Source organism: Anser anser (assembly GCF_964211835.1).
Source record: "Anser anser genome assembly, chromosome: 3".
Classification (NCBI taxonomy): domain Eukaryota; kingdom Metazoa; phylum Chordata; class Aves; order Anseriformes; family Anatidae; genus Anser; species Anser anser.
In genome coordinates this window covers 14127805-14149382 of record NC_139722.1, presented here as the reverse complement: position 1 = coordinate 14149382, position 21578 = coordinate 14127805, and the positions used below count along the sequence as shown (strand labels likewise).

The 21578-nt window shown below is 34.0% G+C and overlaps 1 long non-coding RNA gene across 1 annotated transcript in view; it reads left to right on the top strand.

Moving 5' to 3' along the window:
- The window catches only part of LOC310897209, a 134385-nt gene that overhangs the window by 146 nt on the left and 112661 nt on the right, over positions 1-21578 (top strand). Inside the window, exon 1 of the long non-coding RNA XR_014582130.1 lies at positions 1-952. This exon is cut by the window's left edge and continues 146 nt beyond it. This is a non-coding gene — a long non-coding RNA (uncharacterized lncRNA). The remainder of the gene's footprint in view (positions 953-21578) is intronic.

The window sequence follows — 21578 nt, the reverse complement described above, 5'->3', positions numbered from 1 at the left end:
TTCTTTTGAACTGTAATATTTTACTGCCCATGGGTCAAGCAAGGAGATTCAAGAAACTAGATCAAGAGGGAACAGACCTACTCGGTCTGTTGAAAGAATATGTAATCTGGCTTTTTCTAAGGGCCAAAACAACAACAACAACAATTTGTTGTTTTTTTGTTTTTGTTTTTGTTTTCTTTATTTGGCTTTTAAATTTGTTTTTCTTTAAATCCTATGGAATTCAGTCACATAAATACCCCAGTAATAACAATAAAATACATTTAACCATATCCCACTATCTGAAAGAGCATCCTTTTGTTTTGGAAAAGCAGGGTTTAGACTCTGCTGGAGGATTATGTTGTGAGCAATGCATTTGAATGTTGTCATAAATTTTAACACCAAATTATGGCTCCAAATTTTCCTGGTCAAATGTGAAAAAGCAAAATACAGATTCATTCAGAACATTTTGTCCCTCAGATGTGTACTAGACACAAAGATACATTACTTCTAATTCTTATTTTAACCAAGTTGTGAGGTGTAACATACAAAGCCTTGTAAAAGCCTACTGCCATCATCTTACTATGTTTGAACTTAATTATAAACCCTCAATTTTCCTAATTAGAAGATAATGAAAAGATATGGCAGTCCTTTTGCTGTTAGTAATTTAGCTTCTTCAAGGCACGGCAATGAATCATCCTGTAAGGCAAGCTTCCAAACAAGGTCACATAATTTGTTATACAGAAGGTAAGCACAGGCTTTGTGACTGTAAGGGAAAGGAAGCAGACCTATGCTCGAATCCCAGCATAAAATGTTTGAATAGCTTTTTTTTTTTTTTTTCATAATAACCTGAACTGGAAGACAAATCATGGAAAACTTGTAGTTATGAACCTCTGCACACTGCTGTGAACTGAAGATTTCATGCATGTGGCTGTATTGCTTGAACAAGCAAACTGCCTTTGAAATCAGCATGGAGGTAGGACTGAAATATGTTTTTACTTTCTAAGCTTTCTACCCTCCTTTGTATTTTGTTTCTTCCTCTGAGTAAAAGAAAAGCACTCAAACTTTGTCCTTAGAAGTGTAAATTGCATTTGTTTCTCCAAACCATTCTTTCTCCTTAGAACTAGGTTAACAGACAGAAAGCATGAGGTATTTATTACCCCACTGTTTTCAGTAAGACCATTGTGAACATGATGGTATGACTATTATGCATTTTTATTTGTCTTCAAATTCTTATTGCCAAAATAGCTTGCTGCTTATAAAATTTAGCAAATATCGGCCAGGATTTCTTGGTCCATTAAAGCCACTTTGCTCCTGGCACAGATTTGGAAGCAGCATGAAAATAAGATAAGTGATTTTTTTCTGTGCAGGACAACTCTGCAGAAATTTGGCAGAGGAACTTTTCTCTTCCTACTTTACAAACCACAGTACAATATATATGTTATGTATTTTTTTCTAAGCTATATCTTCTTCTGTATAGCAGTGAAGCTACCTTATACTGTCACAAGTATACTTTCTCCTTCCCACATAATCAGTCATGGAATTTCTTGTTCTCATGTCATATTCTACATTAAAATGATTTTTGTTCTGCATTAGATGATTTTCCCTACTTCATAAATAGATGAAAAGACATGCAGATAAGTTATATATGCAAATTAATAACATAAGATTCTATATAGCTTCTATATATAATACATATATAATTTTATACTAACGCAAACATATTGTTATTTATATACCAATGTGTATAACCTTAAAATGTTACACAAGCCTTGTTACCAACTTGATGCCAGCAAGATACAAATATTTAAGCATATTAATTCTAACTAATACACTGCATAAATTCTAACAAACATAGAATACTTTTTTTTCTTCTTGAAGGTTATTTTTATTTTAATTTAAAAAGTAAATCAAGTAGCTTATTCCACAATAAAGATTCAGTTGTTGAACTTTAAAGTGAATATATATATATGTAAATGAGATATTTATAAAAATGAGAAGTAATAAAATATTAAAATATTAGTATTTTAAAACTGAAATTAATATAAAATGAATTGACAGTGATATTTGTGTGGGTTTTCTTTTTTTAGAAACATGGTAAAACTAGTAGCTCCAGGCCTGTAGCTTTGAGTTCTGATTCTTGCCTGTCAGCAGCTCCCAAAAGCAGATCAGGTGATGCTTTCACGGAGACTAGGGAAGAGGGCAATTGTAAAGGGGTAAACTGAAATTTTGAAATCTTATGGGCAATTTCTTTTCTCCTAAAGAAGAAGAGAAATTAATACTGATGCCTTAATTTGCACTAAGTATGAAATACGTGGATGTTCTGTAGTCTCCTGTGTTATTAAAATGTCTGGAAAAAAAAATGATTCTATGATTCTGCTGTCCATAAAGCAGAACATATGGACTACTGATCTTACCAGCATGGCTGTCAGGGTGTGAAGACACCCATCTGAAAGCTCCCCACCCCAGAGCTTTCTCAATTCATTTGCTTTTGGACAGTGACTGGGATCCTCTTCTGGACCTGTTATATTACAGTAAAAAAAATTACTCTGATCTGTTGCTTTTTCGTTTCCACTTGCCAAAGATCACCAAACACCTAAAATAGTCTGTCTGAACTCTTCCTGTAATGGCTCCCTAGACTACTTATTTAAATTAAACTTAGTTTAAACACTTTAAAGATAGATCTTTATATACAGGTCTATATATAGGTCAATATATATATATATATGTTTCCCTTTACTCTGGCTTACTCAGCCAGCTTCTCTGGCAATAACAGTAACTATGAGCAGCTCAAGGTAGGCTAGGGAATATTTATTTAATTTTAATTTTTCTTTACTCATTTCAAGCAGAGCTCATTGAAGTTGAATTTAACTGAACTCATCCCTGCAGAAATAAATAGAAAAGTTCTTTCTTCACTAGAATTGACCTGTTTTTCTAGTCTATTCCTCCCCAGTGAAGAAAGAAGTTAAAAAGAAAAAAACATTGTTCTATTTTTCCCTTCTATCCACCGTCTCCCATTAATTTTCTCTTCCTCTGAGCTGCTTTTAGAAGACAATAACTTCAGACACTGCTTATCATACAGCCTTTGACTTATGTAGATATGAAGCTTGGCTTGCACTGAAATATTATATTGATATTCTTTTCATTATTATCGATATTAATAGTGATAATCATATTGATATTGATCATATGATATCATATACCTGTTTCCATAATTTTAAAAACAAAGTGACAAGACTGTCATCTTGAGGTGTGGCTACCTTTACTAAGTAATTCTAAATAAATAGCAAAAAAAAAAAAAAAAATCGCCCATGTAATTTGAAAGGTATGGTTCCAAAGAATTATATAAAACAAAAACTGGCTTTTTCGAAGAAGAGATCTGGTCATATTCAATATAATCCTGGAAAATAAAGAGATTTTGATCTGAAATTTGTCTACTCACTTACTTTGTTAAATATCTCAAATAATATGACCAAAAAAAGGACAATGAATGCTCCTAAATGTATTTTAAAAATAAAGTAGGATTTTCAAAGCAAACAAACAAACAATAATAAAAACAAAACAAAACAAAACAACAACAACAACAAAATAAATGTGTTATATGGAAGAAAAAAAAATATTTTCCCCAGAACATCTTGTTTCCTTTACCTTCTATTTTCCTTTTCCAACTCCTTTCTCCCCTGTCCTCACCATTCTCTCCAACATCAGTCTGGCTCTTCCCTACTACTGTCTCAAATTATTCCTTCTGTTTTTGTACATGATTCTGTCTCTATTAGTGTCATGTCTGGATCTGATCTTTGATCAAAAATCTGAAAACACCAGAAGTATTGTCACTGCACTAACTGACCTATAAATGCATCCCATTTTATCCTTTACTAAAAAATAAGTTATTTTCCCTCAACAACTTAATTAAGAAGCCAAGAGGTGATCCGAATGTGTGAAGTCTACCTTGACTAAATGTTTAGGGTTTTGGAATTTGCAGAAAAATGAAGTAAGAAAGAATAGCAGAGATTGAACATTTTTTTTATTTACCTGTAATTTCTAATTGAAAATAAATAAATAAATAAATAAATCTGTAGAAGCTGAGGAAAGAGGGAGTTCCATGACTGACAGAAGCTACGTGTTGCTCCTATTGTGTACGAAACTTTTATATTGTCCTTAGGCTTCTGAAAGGGAGGCATATATAGCATATTATAATTACAAATGCAAGAAGCCTCAGATAAAGGTTAGTACCCTAGATCTTCATGCAGTGCAGGACAGGTGCTTAGTGACTTCTTTTTGCATATTAGCAATGCTGCTGGGTATCTATGGGTGGGACTTCTGGAAGTATACACCAGCTTTATCAAAATATTCTCTTTGTATTTCGTTTTAGATACTAATTACATTAAGTGTGGGGTTATGTACCTGGCTGAATCTGGGCCAAAAAATCAACTTCATAAACTGTGTGGGAAGAAAACCACACCCTGTACTAGCAGTGTTAAATGAGACATATCTTTTCAATGCATATTTCTGACAAGACAGTTGATGATGTGAGTGTATTATATTTTTTGTAGTACAGGTTATACTTTCCAATCAATGCTGATAAGCTAGTGAACCACAAATCAAATCCATTAGGTACAATTTGCACATACTGTCAATGATTTCCATGTGCAGTCATTCCATCAGAAATTAGTGCTGTCAGTTCAAACAAAATAAAATGTAGGCCAGGCATTTTCTGCTTTTAAAGTAATGACTACTTGTGCTCAGCTTTATTTTGGATGTTGCTCTTGCCCTGAAAGTCTTTTAAAATCATTTCAAATTTATTGCTAAAATTTATAGTCATTATATGCAATTAGGTGGATCATAAGTGTCTCAAAAGTAATAAAGCTTTAAAAAAATATTTTAGGTGTGATACACACAAGTGAAAATTACTCTGCCATTATTATTATTATTTTGTTTAGTAATCTCTTTTTCATGAAAATATTCTGTTTTATCAAATCTGTTGTAACCTCTCCCTTTTAATCAGGATAATTCTTGTGTCTTCTATGTCTATGGTGATACCAGCTTGCTCACTGGAAATGTCAAAAGAAAGCCTCTTCTCTAGATAGATTCTCTTTCTTCGGTCATATTAGAATTTGCTGTTACAGTTTCCTTGGATTTCTTTTTTCTGTGTCGTTTTCTCCTGGTAGCTGTTTTATCCATCACTATGTATTCTGTGTCATTTTATAAAACAGATTAAATAAAGCAGACAAGCTATTGTGCCTATGTCAGTGCTGTCATGTAAAAGTCATGTGAAATGTCATGTGATGTGCAAAAGAAGTGAAGAAAGTTTCCGATTTTTTTTTTTTTTAAAGAAGAAGAAAAAAGGAAAGGAAAACATTTTCTTATGGGATATTGAATACAAATTGTCTTTAGAGCTTCACAAAATAATAAATGTTATGTTTGCTCCACTGCAGACCCTAATGAATGGAGTTCAGAGATAAAGAGATTAGATCTACCATTTCATCTTGTAAATTTTTTCCTCTGAAATTTTGTAAATTAAATAATCTAGAAATGTGTATCAACATTAGAGTGGATTAATTTTTTCATAGACTGGGCCTTGATCATTCAGTAGTCCTAAAACAGTTCAGTACCTAATCTAAATGAAGATTTAAGTGTTAGGTTTAGTATTTTGACCTCTAACTCCTACTGGCATCCCATCTGTTTCTTTAAAAAGAAATAGAATTCAACAAACAGAGAGAGGCCAGGTAGATACAAATATATAGGCACCAGCCAAGTCCCTGGGATAATTTCACATTCATCAGTGTGGGACATCTGTATTAGCTTGAATATACACATCCATTCTTTCTAAATTCATACAATAAATGTTTTTTCATCAGGGTAAATTAAATTGTGTCATCTAGCCATTCATGTTTGATAAAGAAATATACATCTATCTCTTCCCCTGTTACTATCTTTAAATGCAGAATATACTGGCAATATAGGAGTTGTATAGTTTATATGAAACAGGTTAACATTTATGAATATTATGAAACCGTCATCACAGAGAAACTCTGAACCTGATGTCTTTTCTCTAACGGATCTTTCTGTTTTAGGAAGGACTTCCTTAAATAAAAATAACTAGGGTAATACCTCCCTAGAACATTTTATCTCCATCATTGAAAGTTTCAGACATTTGCTAGAGAAAATGTAGATTTGACCTTGTATTACTAATATTTGAGTTTCAAGATAGAGGCTGGAGTATAAAACCTCCATGGCTCTCTTCTGACTCATGTCTGTGGCTCCTTGACTTAGCCACAACAAAGGCACTCTAATTTGGACATAGCTGACAGGGTGCTATGCTCTTCCTATTATCTAGTGAAATCAAAGATATTAATTTCCAGAAGTGTCAGTTTGGAATCTCTGAATAACATCATTTTAACTGTGAAGATCAACTGCGATGAACTGTGACAATCTCCATTTTCAGAGAGATTTTAAAATAAGTACAAAGATTTTAAAATAAGAAAGTTGGGAGTAGAAAAGAGGTTAAACTGCTAAAACTTTTCAAATCTAACCTAACCGTAGAGCAAGTTATAGGATTGGGTAAGCAGTTTTTTAGAGAAAAGACCAATCTGGATGTACGGAGGAGTCATACAAAGAGAGGAGCTGGGGATCTTCAGAAGATTGTAGGATATCAGTTGCCTCAGCGTCCTGCAACAAGATGAGCACCTGATGTAAACTGACATGATGTCAAAACAAGCACCAATTTTACCAAATCAACTTTCAAGAACATGTTACTATCCCTTATATATGAATGACTGATTAACATTGATAATAACAAAAAACAAATGGAATTAAAATAAAATGAAGTAAAATAAAATAAAATAAAATAATAAGTAAAATAAAATAAAATGTAAAATAAAATAAAATAAAATAAATAAAACCTCTTTGTGAATATCTTTTTTTTTTTCTTTGTAATATCAGGAAAGTGATTCTGTACTGTAAGAAGACTGAGAAAAAAAGTATTCAAACAGCTCCACATAGTGCTCTGTCCCTCACATTCATTATCCTGTTAAGTGAAATAAATAGCTATGTTGTCCAACAGTTGTTCAAAAGTGAGAACCGCTAATCAGGTGTTTGAAATCTATCCGATCAGTATATCATATAAGTCTGTGCTAACTGGATACAACTGATTTTTACAAGCAGCTGTTAAATAGAATTTTCAGCAGAATGTCTATAGGTCAGAGCTGTGATGGGAGCAAAAATGTAAATGGTGTGGGAATATGTGTTACTCATTTAGTAGGTGACATTCTGAAGACAGCTTCAGAACGCAATAGCACTCTGATCTAGAACATATTGAATCCACTGTGCTTCTCAAAATACTATTTCTTAGAGAAAACATAGTGAAAAATGTTGCTGGATATAAGGTGGTACAAACTAAAGTAGCTTATATTCACTTACATTTCCTATTCATGTGTAATAGTAATAATAATAATTATGTGTAATAATAATAATCGTGGAATAATAATAATTCATGTGTAAGTCTAAGCTGATCTAATTTAGAGAGAATTTAAGATAAAAGACTACTAGACCAGCAGGAAGGATGTCAGTATTTAATGCAGTATTAGGATGCCTTGAAGAATACAGAAAATCTTATGTTTTTCTAGGCTGCCTTTGCCAACTAATATTTCATATTCATCTTTAAATAGGCCAAAAAATAACTTAGAATAAATGTATAGTTTAGTTGGAAAACCCTTAGAACTTTCTTTACAATGCCAAAATCTTTTTTTTTTTTTTTTTTTTTAACTTGTTATTTTTGCAAAAGCAATTACAGGAATGATTTGCAAAACCAAAATGTTATAGTACAGAGAAGTAATTGAAGTATTTATTTATTTTTATTTTTTTTTTTGCTTCATGGATGTATCAAAGCAAAAGACAAGCTCAGCAAATTTTTAATCTAAGTTCTAAAAAGACTGTTTTTTTTAAATTCCTACAGTGAATGCATTATAAAAATCTATATGGAAACAGCCTTGATATTTTCCGTTTAGTTTAGTTCAGTTGACATGAGAACAGATTAACCTTTAACATCTAAATGGATTTTTACAAAGATACACAGCAAGTTCCAAGTTATTCTAGGGAAAATTAAGATAGGAACGTCTGGAGAAGTTTCTTGTTTGTTTGTTTGTTTGTTTCTGTTGCTTTGTTTTGTTTTTCCCCCTTCTCAAGCACTTCGATATTACAGAGTTGAAAATTGAGTATTTATATAAAAAGAAAAACTCATAATTTATCTTTAATTATTACACTTTAAGATGTTTCAATTTTCAAACATTAAAAAATTCTCATGCTAGCAAACAAAATTCCTTTCATGCTCTTCTGTTTCAATTTTCTGTCATAAGCTCCCTGCTTCACAATTGAAAACTCACATATGGTATCCTTTTTCCCCACCTGCATGTCACCGCATCAATTTCTGTGCTGTTTTACCTGTAACCGTTTCTGAGTCACTGTCTCTTGTGGGTCCCTTCCTTTCCTCCCCTTCTGTGGAGTCTCTGACTCTGAATCCATGTTTAGACTCAATCATAGCCGAGTTTTCATTTTACGAATATTTTGAGAAAAATATTAATATGTTCTAAATGCAGAAGAAAACAGTTTTCTGCACATGACTAATATTATAGTTGAACAAAAAAAAAAAAAAGGAGAAAGAGTAAAATGCACCTTTATGGTGTAGAAAAATCTAAGTTAGTACAAACCGAATTGTCAATTAGAAAATAATGAGATTTAACAAATCAGAAAATGGATTGCCAAGATGCCTTGGTCGACAGTATATTTTTAAGTGATAAAAGTTTCTCTCTTCTGCTTCTCAGCAGTCTTTAACTTTCAGATTGCACTCACGTCTTAAAAACACTCACCATCAAATTACAGTAAGATTAAGCAGAATTTAGTTTGCCATTTGTTATTAATTTTACTAGGTTCAGTTTTGGCCAGTGATGTAAAAATTATAATTGGAAGTCACAGGCTGACTTAAGCAGAAAATAAGAATTAATTATAGAATTGATACTTTTTATTGCTTTAAAAATAAAACAAAACAAACAACAAAAAACTAACCAGTTGTTAGGTTTCAAAGATATATTTCTTAAATGAATTCTTGCTTGTATAATCTGATTTATGTACTCATAATGCCCAATGAAGTGTACATTGTGCAACAAATTTAAAAGTATTTGTTATAATTGTCTAATTTTTATATTTGAAACATCAGTAGGGTCACGATTATCTTAGAAATATTTTGTTAAAATCATTTAAAGTTGCATTATTTTAATAAATGTCTTTTATAAACTCTTGTTGTCTTGTAAATCTTAACTCTCCAATATCAAAAGTCCTCTAACATTCAAAGGAGAAATAAATAAATAAATATCCTTTGGGATGTTATTTTTCTTCTATTCATTAAGGAAAAAGAAAAAAACAAAAAACAAAAAAAAAAACACACATTTTTCTGGGCTAAAAGTAAATCACACTTACTTATGTTGAACAGAGGCAAGTACTTTTCTGGACTTGTAACCCCCCAAACCTTTTGGTTTGTTTGTTTCTTTTGTTTTGTTTTTTTATTGTTGTTGTTTGTTTTGTTTGTTTGCTTGGTTTTTGTTTTGTTTTGTTTTAAGGGAACTCTACAGTCTCATTATTAAGGTTTAAAATGTTCTTTGATATAACAAGAACCCTTCATATATTTATAATTTTAATGTCTATAGAAATAATTTTGTTATTCTGTCACATTAAATATGAATTTTATGGGCTATGCAATTTTAGGTGACAAATCTGGACTATTGTCACAACTTTTTCTGGGATGTTCATGAGGATTTCTAGTCCCATACTGAGATGAGGGATATAAGAGAACTTGGAAGGTACATATCTAGGTCTAGGTGTTGTCACAGTAGCTTACAAAAATACTGGCTGGAATGGATCCTAAAGTCTGTCTCTGGGGAAGACCACCTGAGGAGTTCAACTTCTACCACCTCATAACAATTTCATTTCTCTGTCTATCTGTCTGTTAATTTGTCACAAAAAGAATGATGCACTTCACTCATAAGACAGAAGCGGTAATATATTTATTGATGAAAACAGTGATTTATCAGGGCTTAATTGTGAAACGGAGAGTGATTTAACAAAATTCTAATGGTAAATGCAACATTAACAAGGTTTGTGATGCCAAGGTCATTTGGTTATTTACTGCATAGAGGACAGAGTGAGACTAAAAGTGTCAGGGAGACCCACTTATTTAGTCATGAGGTTCAGAAAAAAGTCCCTTTTGCTGTCCAAAATCCAAGATACAACCAGATCCTATCCCAATCCCAGATTTAATAATTTATACCTAAAGGATTATGCACAATCAATCCTTTATATCGCTTAGCTAAGGTTACAAAGTTTCAGCATGCTTAGACAATTAAACGCAGTTTCAGCAAGATAACTATTGGTTACTTACAGAGTATCTGCCACAGGTAAATGATCTCTTCACCTCAAGCAGTGACCTTGAGAGGCATCCCTGCTCCAGGGGAAGATCCTGGCACATGGAGTACAGGACCACTGCAGTACAGGAAAGCTCAATGGACTCTGGCCTGTCCCCTATTTTTGGGGTAGGGTGATTGACTACGAGTCATATTTCCATACCAGCCATATTTGGTTGGTGCATGCTCCATTAGCCCTTGGATCTATGTCATACAAATCTACCTTGAGCCTGGTTCAGCTATCATAACCAGGTGCACACATCACAGTCACCACTGATGGCTATTGCCCAAGCAAGGTTACAAGTGAAGGGTCAGGTTAGGGGAGGTGAGGAGGAGTATACCGCCACACCATTTGCTTCACAAAACATTTGGTAATCTTCTTTTTCACCAGTTCAGTTAAGCATTTCCCACATGGCTTAATAACATTGTTTGTGTGTGATAGTATATACTGTTATACAGGATGTAAAATGAAATTATGACGCTATTCTTTTTTGGCCATAACTTCTTTGAATGGTAAGTTTTACTGAAAATCTGAATCAGTGTTGTGTGTCACCCAGGAATATTCTGGTTTCCCAAAACATAGTGAAGTTGACCCAAAGCTCACTAAAATGATTGCACAGATGCCAACTGCCTTCAGGCCCCTACTGAAAAATGAAATAGTCTAGCCTATAAAGCCCCTAAAATGTGTAAAATAAAAATTTAGGGTATAAAGGCTGAAGCCTTCATTGAATCCCTGCAGAAATAATACTTTTGAGAATACTAAAATTAAATCAGCATTGAAATATGTTTGATAGTAACTTTTCATACCTCTATCTAAGAAAAATAAAATAAAAATACCATTTATGTACCTCAAATGTTGCCTGCAGAATTGAAGTTGTAGACGTGTTATTCTTATGCTTAGTAACCTTCATATAAAATTACGTCCAAAAGTCATTCAGAATCTGAACCTGAAGACCAAGAGGAGTTTCAGCATTGATCTATATGGGAACTGCAGATAGATAAAAAAAGATTCAGTCCAAGTAGACATCTTTAGACAAATATCTGAAGGGTCTACCCCTCTCAGTGGCCACTATCTCACTGCACAGCTAGATGGCTAATGGTCGCTCAGTCCAGCTTCCTCCTCTTTGCTACCTGCAGCTCAATGCCTGCAGGCAAAAATTATGAAATCATTATCAGAAGAGGCTTCAGAAAGGAAAAAGATCCTTTCATTGCATCTTGAAAAACACAGCCTGCTTATAGAATTGGAAAACTAGGGCTTTTTTTGAACGACATCTGTGTCTGCATCACATTGTTTAAATGCTGCATACAAGATAGAACACACATTGAAGGACTTAAAAGGAGCTTTAAAAACAAGCTTTCTTTCTGTCTTTTTTTTTTTTTCTTTATAGTCTTAGATGTCTGTAAAATCTCAATTTTCTTCCTTCATTTTAGCAAGTTCAGAGTTCTAATAAACTTTTGTGTGGAAATGGGGTAGATGGCCCACACAACAAAATAATTCTTAAAGAATAAAACAAAATATATTTGGTACTCTTTATGGTCCACCTGCAACCCTGGAGGTGAACTGTCCATTTCTCTTACATTTTTACACCTATACAGTCCCATTATAGACACTTTGTAGAGTATTCTCTTAACATTCATTTAGCAGATTAAGGAAAACATTTAGGTGTAATTTTTATAATGATATTTTGAGGCAAATAACTTGTGAAGATCATCACACACACTAACACTTCTACTTTCATGTGATTTTCTCATAGTGAGCCATAGAACCACTTCCTTTTTAGCAACAGCCATTTTGGGACCTTTGTCTGAATTTCACACAATAAAGTTTTGTCATACAAGTAGTTCAATATGAACTGGAGCTTGATAGTTTTTTGAAATTAAAAATTATTAATCCTGCAATGATCTGTCCTTTGGTATTCTAGAACTTTCCATTACCAAGTAAAAAATGGTATGGATTTAAACACCCTACACCACCTTTGAGATGAAGGGGAAAACCTAAACTCTTTTGGAATCAAACTGTGAGTTTTTTTGGCTGCTGTTTCTTCTCTATAAGTGACACTTCCTCTGATGTAGAGGGACATCGATTTTGTAAAATCATTTATATGGAATTTTTCTACACAATGCTAAGCAGTGATGAATTCCACTCATGATTATGCTGTAATAAATACACTGACTTAATCATTAGTAAGGATTACCCCAAATCACTGTGACTTTACCAAAATAGTTCAGACAAGAATTGATTTAATGTTAAGCAAAGAAAACAGGACTGTGGCTAACGATGTTTATCTCCCTAAAAGAAAAGAAAACAACAACAACAACAAACAACAAAAACAACAACAGTTATTAAACTTTCTGTGACAGTAAGTTCTTATTTTAGTGGAAGGCCCAGAATAATATTTCATTTTCATACAGTAGCAAAGATTTCTAAAAATAAATAATAGCAAAAAAAAAAATCTAACCAGACTTTGGATATTTGGTGTCTATTCTTATATTGTGTAAATATTGTATAAATATGTACAAATAGTTTTAAAACTATTGTTTATTAATGACTCCCTGGTACCAATTTAGATATCTCCTAAGGAGACAATGTGGCAGGCTGACAATTCTGTTTTCCTTGACAATGTTGACCATCATTTTTACTCCAGCACAAAGCTGCAACTGTTCATTTTATAGGCTGCTTTTCAAATTCTGAATGAAGAGCAACTGAGGTATCCAAGTTTAATAAAAATGATATGAAACATAAAGGTCAGGGATCTTTGCAGCATTGTATTGATTCGAGCTTATAGAGATAAGATATAAAGTTACTTATTAAAGATTTAATAAACCACTGGCTATCAATGGGCCTGTACATGTCTAGAGAAAGTAAAAATAATTAAGTTCCTTCAAAGACTCATAAAATAATTGAATTTTCATTTCCAAACAATCTAATATGTTTTCAAATAAATAAAGAAGGAAACTGTTTATAAATTATGCACTGAAAAATCCTTTGAAAGGATTTAAAATTTCATCCTGACAACTTTCATGCTATTCTTGTATTTCACTCCTAGAGTAAAATGTTAGAGACATACTATATATTGATGATTCTTCACATTTTATGGTGTCGAAAACTAAAGGCAGGATCTTATTTTTTATTATTATTTTTTTTTTCATTTAAGATAACAGGGTATAAGAGGCAAATTCTGATACCTTTACTTTCAGGAATATTCTCTTTAATAATCACTCCCACTTGCATTAAGCACATTAGTAACAGAGTAAGATAACTTATGATGAAGTAAGATAATTTATGATGATGATAAAAGCTTCAATTGTATCATTAGATCTATCATTATGCAATGTGATAACAGTGTCCAAGCATATTAAAAGAGAAAAATTCTAGTTCTAGACTTGCATCTAAACTTCCATCATGAAAGGAAATGTAGCCTGTCCTAATAGATTTTCTTTGTTGGATAAATGACTAAGTCTTGATTAGCTCATCAAACAAGTAAGTAGAAGTGTGCCAGGCTTTTTAGCTTATGGCACAAAAGAGACTGCTGTAGCCAGCATCACATCTGTTTTTTCTCGAGTCTTCAGTATGACTGACCACTCCCAGCAAGATTACCCAGTACAGCCCTTCAGAATGCATCCTCCAAAATGTTCACATTTATTCCTTGTTCAGTAATAAAAGCCTTGACCAATTTTACGTTTTATTAATAAAAACTTACCAATGTAAAATGCTTATAACTTTTTCCTGCATTTAAATATGTAAGACCACAGCTAAGAGAATTTATAGATTCAAATATCTGGGCTACATTTTTTTTTTTCAAAAACACAAAAATGATTAAGCAATTGAAGCATCTCTCCTGTGATGAAAGGCTGAGAGAGCTGGGTATGTTTGGCCTTTAAGAGAGAAGGCTCAGGGGGAACTTATCAATGTATACAAATACCTGAAGCAACAGTGCAAAGAAGGGGTTGTGCCAGCATCTCCAGGAGGTTTCATCAGAACATCAGGATGCACTTCTTTACTGTGTGGGTGACTGAGCACTGGAACAGGTTGTCCAGAGAGGATATGAAGTCTCTCTCCTTGTAGATATTCAAAAGCCTGACAAAAGTCTGGGCATCATCCTGGAAAACTGGCTCTAGGTGTCCTTGTTTGAGTAGGGGATTATAACAGATGACTTCCAGAGATCCCTTCCAACCTACACCATTCTATTATTCTGCCATTTTGTGACTACTTGAGCATATGCTTACTTATAAATAAGGAAGTATAGACGTGGAAGCTTATAAGGAATTCAAAATTCATGTTCATTATATCTACCACATTATCTTATTTTAGCTTTTAAGGGAAAAACAGGGCTGAAGATAAGTGGAGTTGTAGTTACATATATTCTCCTACAGTAATCCCCAAGACTGTCAATTTCCTTTAACTGTTTTCTGGTTTGTTTGTTTTGTTTTATTTTTTTTTTGTTTTGTTGTTCATTGCCATTATTTTATTCCTGGTAAGAAGCTGAATGAAAAAACATGTACTATATTTTAAAGAAATTTTTTCAAGCATGACATCCTTTAAGATTCTCAAGCCACTGTTAACCTTTCAGGTTTAATGGTGCATTTCACCTCATTTACCAATCCACTCTACATTGACTCTTGCACAACAGGCAAGTAAATGAACCATTTTTTATTTAACCTTATACATCCCTTTTCTTTCTCCAGATACAGTATTATGATTGTGTTTATTATGATTACCTGGAGTACTGGGCCCCAGATTTGGGGCCCCCAGCACAAGAAAGATGTGGACTTGTTAGAGCAGGGGCCACAAAGATGATCAAAGGGCTAGAGCACTTTTTCTATGAAGAAAGGCTGAGAGAGCTGGAGATGTTCAGCCTGGAGAAGAGAAGGCTTCGGGGAGACCTCATCACGGCCTTTCAATATTTAAAGGAGTGTTATAAAAAGGATAGAGAGGGACTCTTTACTTGGGTAGATAATGATAGGACAGGGAATGGTCTTAAACTAAAAGAGGATATATTTATATTAGACATTAGGAGGAAATTCTTCACTGTAAGGGTAGTCAGGCACTGGAGCTGGTTGCCCAGAGAAGCTGTGGATGCCCCATCCCTGGTGGTGTTCAAGGACATTTTGGATGGAGCCTTGGGCAACTTGATCTACTGGGTGGCATCCCTATCTGTGACAGGGGAGTTGGAACTAGATGATCTTTATGGTCCCTTCCAACCCAAGATATTCTACGATTCTGTGATACAATAAAATTTCAGATGATTCTACTTAGAATCACAGAATCATAGATTCTAAATAGAATCATCTGAAATTTTATTGCATCGCAGAATCATAGAATACCTTGCATTGGAAGGGCCCTTAGGGATGCCAGAACTTCTTTGGTAGTGGTAAGCCCTTCCTAGATCCTAATATTAAAAATCTTCTAAAAATACTATAAAAATATTATCACTTGATTTCCTGTAATAATCATTTATTCTGTAATAATCACATTTCCTGTATTTACTCAATATACTATACTTATCAAAAATATATTTCAAAACTGAATATAAAATCATTTCTCAAATTTCTTAATTTCTTAAATTAAGAATTATTTAATACGTTATCTCTGTATACACTCTTAAATGCTGTCAGTTCAGTCCAGTTTTCCCAAGAGAAAAGCTAATGGTATAACATTTATAAAGCTTGAATGTATTGTGAACTTCTAAATGTTACTTTTGTCCTCAAGCAGAAAAGGAAAATGTCATATGACCTCCTTATTAATTCAGTATTCTGCATTGTTTACATAGTTTCATTAACCTCTATTTTCTTTATTAATAGATGTTATGTGTGTGTGTGTGTGTGTGTGTGTGTGTGTGTGTGTTCAGAGTTCATCAAAATGCTATATTTTGATCAATATTTGGTTATATGATCATTTTGCATATTTCTGTTTTGAAGTGTATCATAGTTTGCAAGGAGCATGAGAATGGTTTATAATGTCAATATATGGTAGAGTGAATTATAAATGAGGATGTTTTCCATTTCTGTGAAAACGTTTCATTTCCATTTCATGTCCATTGTGACATTTTAGAATTCAAAGGAAGTTTCCTATAGGCATAATTTAATTTAAATAGACTTTTGGAATTCAAATCTCTAGAATGTCCTCTCTCTCATTTTTTCATTGATTGATAACAAGACTGATGTTCTTCACGGCATTTCACAGAATCACAGAATCATCTAGGTTGGAAGAGACCTCCAAGATCACCTAGTCCAACCTCTGACCTAACACTATAAAGTCCTCCACTAAACCATATCACTAAGCTCTACATCTAAACATCTCTTAAAGACCTCCAGGGATGGTGACTCAACCACTTCCCTGGGCAGCCCATTCCAATGCCTAACAACCCTTTCAGTAAAGAAGTTCTTCCTAATATCCAACTTAAACCTCCCCTGGCGTAACTTTAGCCCATTCCCCCTCGTCCTGTCACCAGGCACGTGGGAGAATAGACCAACCCCCACCTCGCTACAGCCTCCTTTAAGGTACCTATAGAGAGCGACAAGGTCGCCCCTGAGCCTCCTCTTCTCCAGGCTGAACAATCCCAGCTCCCTCAGCCGCTCCTCGTAAGACCTGTTCTCCAGACCCCTCACCAGCCTCATTGACCTTCTCTGGACTCGCTCGAGCACCTCCATGTCCTTCTTGTAGCGAGGGTCCCAAAACTGAACACAGTACTCAAGGTGCGGCTGTTCTTTTAACTTAGCAAATTAACCCTGACACAGTTCAAGCTTCTCTTCTCCTAAGAACAGTTGCATTTACATCATTTCAGACAGCTGCACTACTTAATACATATTTAGGCTAAATAGTTATTTATTAACAAACTCTGATCATTAATGGCTAATATGGGACTGTAGTGGTCTTGGCTTGGATAGACTTAATTTTCATCATAGTAACATCTATGCTGCTATGGTTTGGATTTGTGACAAAAGCATTGTTGATAACACAGATATGGTTTTACTTGTTGTTGAACAGTGCTTATACAATCAAGGTATTTTTTGTTTCTCACTGTGCCGCACCAGCAAATAGGCTGGGGGAGCACAAGAAGCTGGGGGGGGACAGAATCAGGACAGCTGACCAAAACTGACAAAAGGAATATTCCATACCATATGTCATCATGCTCAGCAATAAAAGTTGGAGGAAAGAAGGAAGAAGGAGGAATGTTTGGAGTTATGGCATTTGTCTTCCCAAGTAACTGTGATGTGTGATGAAGCCCTGCTCTCCTGGAAATGGCTGAACATCTGTCTGCTGATGGAAAGTAGTTCCTTTTTGTTTTGCTTACACACACACCTTTTGCTTTACCTATTAAATTGTCTTTATCTCAACCCACAAGTTTTCTCACTTTTAGCATTCTAATTCTCTTTTCCATCCCAGTGGAAGGGATGGAGAGAGTGGCTCTTTTGGGGGCTTAGACGCCAACCGGGCAGCTAAGTTAACTGTCTTAACCCAAAACAGCAACAAACAGATTGTTTACCAGGATTGTGTAGCATCATTTGCAACTCACCTACACGAGATCTTAACTCTTTTTTTTTTCTTTTTTTTTTTCTTTTTTTTTTTTCCTTAAAGCTTGTTACATTCCCCTGGCATGTAAAGAAGTGGTGTTATTGGCAGTGTCACCTGATAATGAGTAGAGAGTTTGTGATAGCTGTCAAAATTTCCCCGGTAGACGTGGAAATGCTTCACATCTGTTATATGTAGTTTTGCTGCTGGAGAACATTGTATTCTACAACGAAGTCTTGTCAGATTAATTTATTTTGCACAGGGGAGTGGCAATTCCACACCTCAGAGAAAGGAATAGTTCTCATTAGATTTTGTCTCACAATAGACTTATCTTAGAATCATAGAATCATTAAGGTTGTAAAAGACTGTCAAGATCACCTGGTTCAACCATTACCCTACTACCAATGTCACCCACTAAACCATGTCCCTAAGCACCAGGTCTAACCTTTCCTTGAGCACCCCCAGGGATAGTGATGCCACCACCTCCCTAGGAAACCAATTCCAGTGCCTGACTGCTCTTTCTGAGAAGAAATGTCTCCTAATTTCTAACCTAAATTTCCCTGGCGCAACTTGAGACCATTCCCTATAGTCATATCACTAGTTACCTGCAAGAAGAGGCTGACCCCCAATTCCCCACAAGTTCCTTTCAGGTAGTTGGAGAGAGCAATAAGGTCTCCCCTGAGCCTCATCTTATCCAGACTAAACAATCACAGTTCCATCAGCCGCTCCTCACAGGACTTGTCTTCCTTAAAAGATTTCATCTAATGATCAATTTATTGGTGCCCCTTTCTGAAACCTTTTCCACAAGAAGTTGATCACATCAAAGTAAAACTCATCCTTACCCTGCCTGTCACCCATATTTTTGCTTCATGGTAAGCTGATTTTATAACCAATGTTCAAAAAATGAGATGAAGACATATTAAAGCATTAAAGGATTAAGGAAGTATATACTGTTGACAACCTGGTTCTCAAAGGGAAAAAAAAAAATTACAGACCAGATAGACAGATGAATAAGGAAATGGAGCATTTTAACATAACTGTGAAGTAATATTGCTACATACTACACTTATGATAACATGTAGGATGAAACCACGAAGATGAAGTTTGGGAAGGAAATGTGAATCTTAATGTTCTCTTCCCCAAAGTAGCTAATCAAGTGTGAAATGAAATTTTCCACACTGGTGATCTAAAGTATAATTTACAAGGAAAGTAGTCTATAAGTGCCTGAGCCTCATATGACCTCCCAGCTGTATATAAAATTCCTCTGATAATATCTCTGCTGATTAAGTAATTTAGAAAGAGAGTTATCTGTGTTTGTTGATTTTGATAAGATCAAGATGACAGATTTATGCATGTTCTGGAATACACTGGTGACTCAAAACATACCTACCTTGTTTAGAAAAGTTTATATTGTGCATAGAAAGAGTAATATAAATAAACCATATAACATCATGTAACATGAAGAAAGAAGTACTTCTATTCCATTTCAACAGAGATGTACAAAGGGTATTGGAGACTTTGAGCACTGTCAAAATTAGTGGAATATTATATCAACACAAAAGTTCTATAGAACAATGAATGAGAGTTATGGGAAAGTACCAAATGTTAAGAAAAATAAAGTCAGGACAAGTCTAAACTGTTAAGATATGTGCCAAATGACCAAGTGGCAGACCACGTGATAGATTCCTATGATGCAGGAGTCTGATAATACAGATACAGAAGGAAGAAATAAAGGAAGTAGTACATGAAAAATGACTATCCAAAAAATACCTGACAGATTCTGAAGGTGGTTTTGTGATAGAGAAATTTACTTATTCATCCATTTGTGATTAATGAAATATTACATGGAAAAAACTCTAAAGGCAAAGTTATGGCAATAGTGCTGCCATAAAAATAGTGCTGCTTGAAGTATTAGCTGAATATTAACAGATTAGTGTGAATAATTTCATTTCAGTATTTATATTCTCAAAATACATAAAAAATAAAACAAGGAAAGTGAGACAGAAGACAGAAATATCAGAAACTGCAGGATAAAGTGCTATGCAAGAGACAAGAGATTAATTAACACTTCAGGATATTAATATGTTATTCCAAGACTGAGTTACTGATAATGTAATATGTTACCATTTTAGGAGCTTAAGGAAGCTCTTAATGCATTTTGCAGCTTCCTTATCATGTAAAACATCTCAGTTGGGATACAGAATTGTGCTAGTGTATAATACTGTGATCTTTATAATCGGTTAACCTTTGCATGTCATTTCATGCACAGTTTTGTTGAAGCCTAATGGGAACTCATTTTTTCAGAAACTGTTCTTTAACCCATTGCTAAATTACTCAAGTCCTTGTTATAAGAGGTACATCATCTTGACCCTTTTTAATTTATGAAATAAGAACCATAAATAAGGTATTCTCTGTAACAGAATATGGACTCAGAAATGCATTTTCCCCTTTAATCTCAGATAGTTTGTTGACTTTAATTATACATCACAAATTAACATTTTTTTCAGCATAAGATCATACTGGTGGAAACTCAGAGTTAAGGCAATTTTACTTTATAATGACTGAATGCTCCATACAGAATAGGAGAAATGAAAGACCTAACAGTCCTGGTCACTTCTGTGTCACAACATGTCTACTTCTTGAATGTACAGTCTAAAGGTGGAGACTGGTTTTCTTTGTCAATAAGTAATGGAAACAAATAAACAAGGTAATATATAATGTTACCACAACTATTTTGTGCAACCTTTCTAGTTCTGTGTCCTCATCTCATTCCATATGCTGACAATACTTGAAGCCATGAGTGTTGACAACCAGGCATAAACAGTATATGTGAAATAGCCAATATGTACATTGCCAGACCTGGAAAATTATATCAGTTAAAGAGTTAGGAGACAGACAGAAACCATGATATGAAAATTAGCCTTCTAGACAAGCTGATCCAGGTGGATTTTTAGTGACTTATAGGAAAGAGCCGTAGTAAAAAGACAGTGACTTGTTAACAGTTCCTAAATTCTACTGAGTTCCTAAGCTTCAAGGGAAATAAACAGTGATATTTCTACCAAGGGGTGAAATGTGGGGAAATATTACTACCATAAGCCTGGTGACTGTCATTGCTCTTACTCTTCACAGAAGCACCCAAAGGGAATACAGTGCAACATGTCAATCAAATTTTAGTGGGAACAAGGGTTTGATTGCACTCTATGATTCAAGAGTCTGAGGGTCTTGAGGTAAGAGAAATTGTAAATCTTCATCCCTGAGGTGTTATGGTTAGGTCAACAAAAAAAAAATAAAATGAAGGGTCCACAAAATAGAAGTTTAAATCTTTTGACCAATATAATTCAAGAAATCTGAAATAGGGTTACCAAAAAACTCCTCTGGACACTCAGTGAACTCTTCATCCAACTATAAAATGTTCCTGTATGCATTGGGGTACCATATTAACAGAAAATACTGAAAAAATATTTATAAATGGCTTTCAAGTGTATTGTTTCTTGTCTTAAAACAACTGACAAAAATATAAATTGGGAGAATTTTCCAAGAAAAAAAAAATGTATAAAGACCTTGTTTAAGGCATTTCATTTAACTTAGAGTAAATATAACATGTACAATCTAAGTGTATTATTCAATTCTATTTTCTC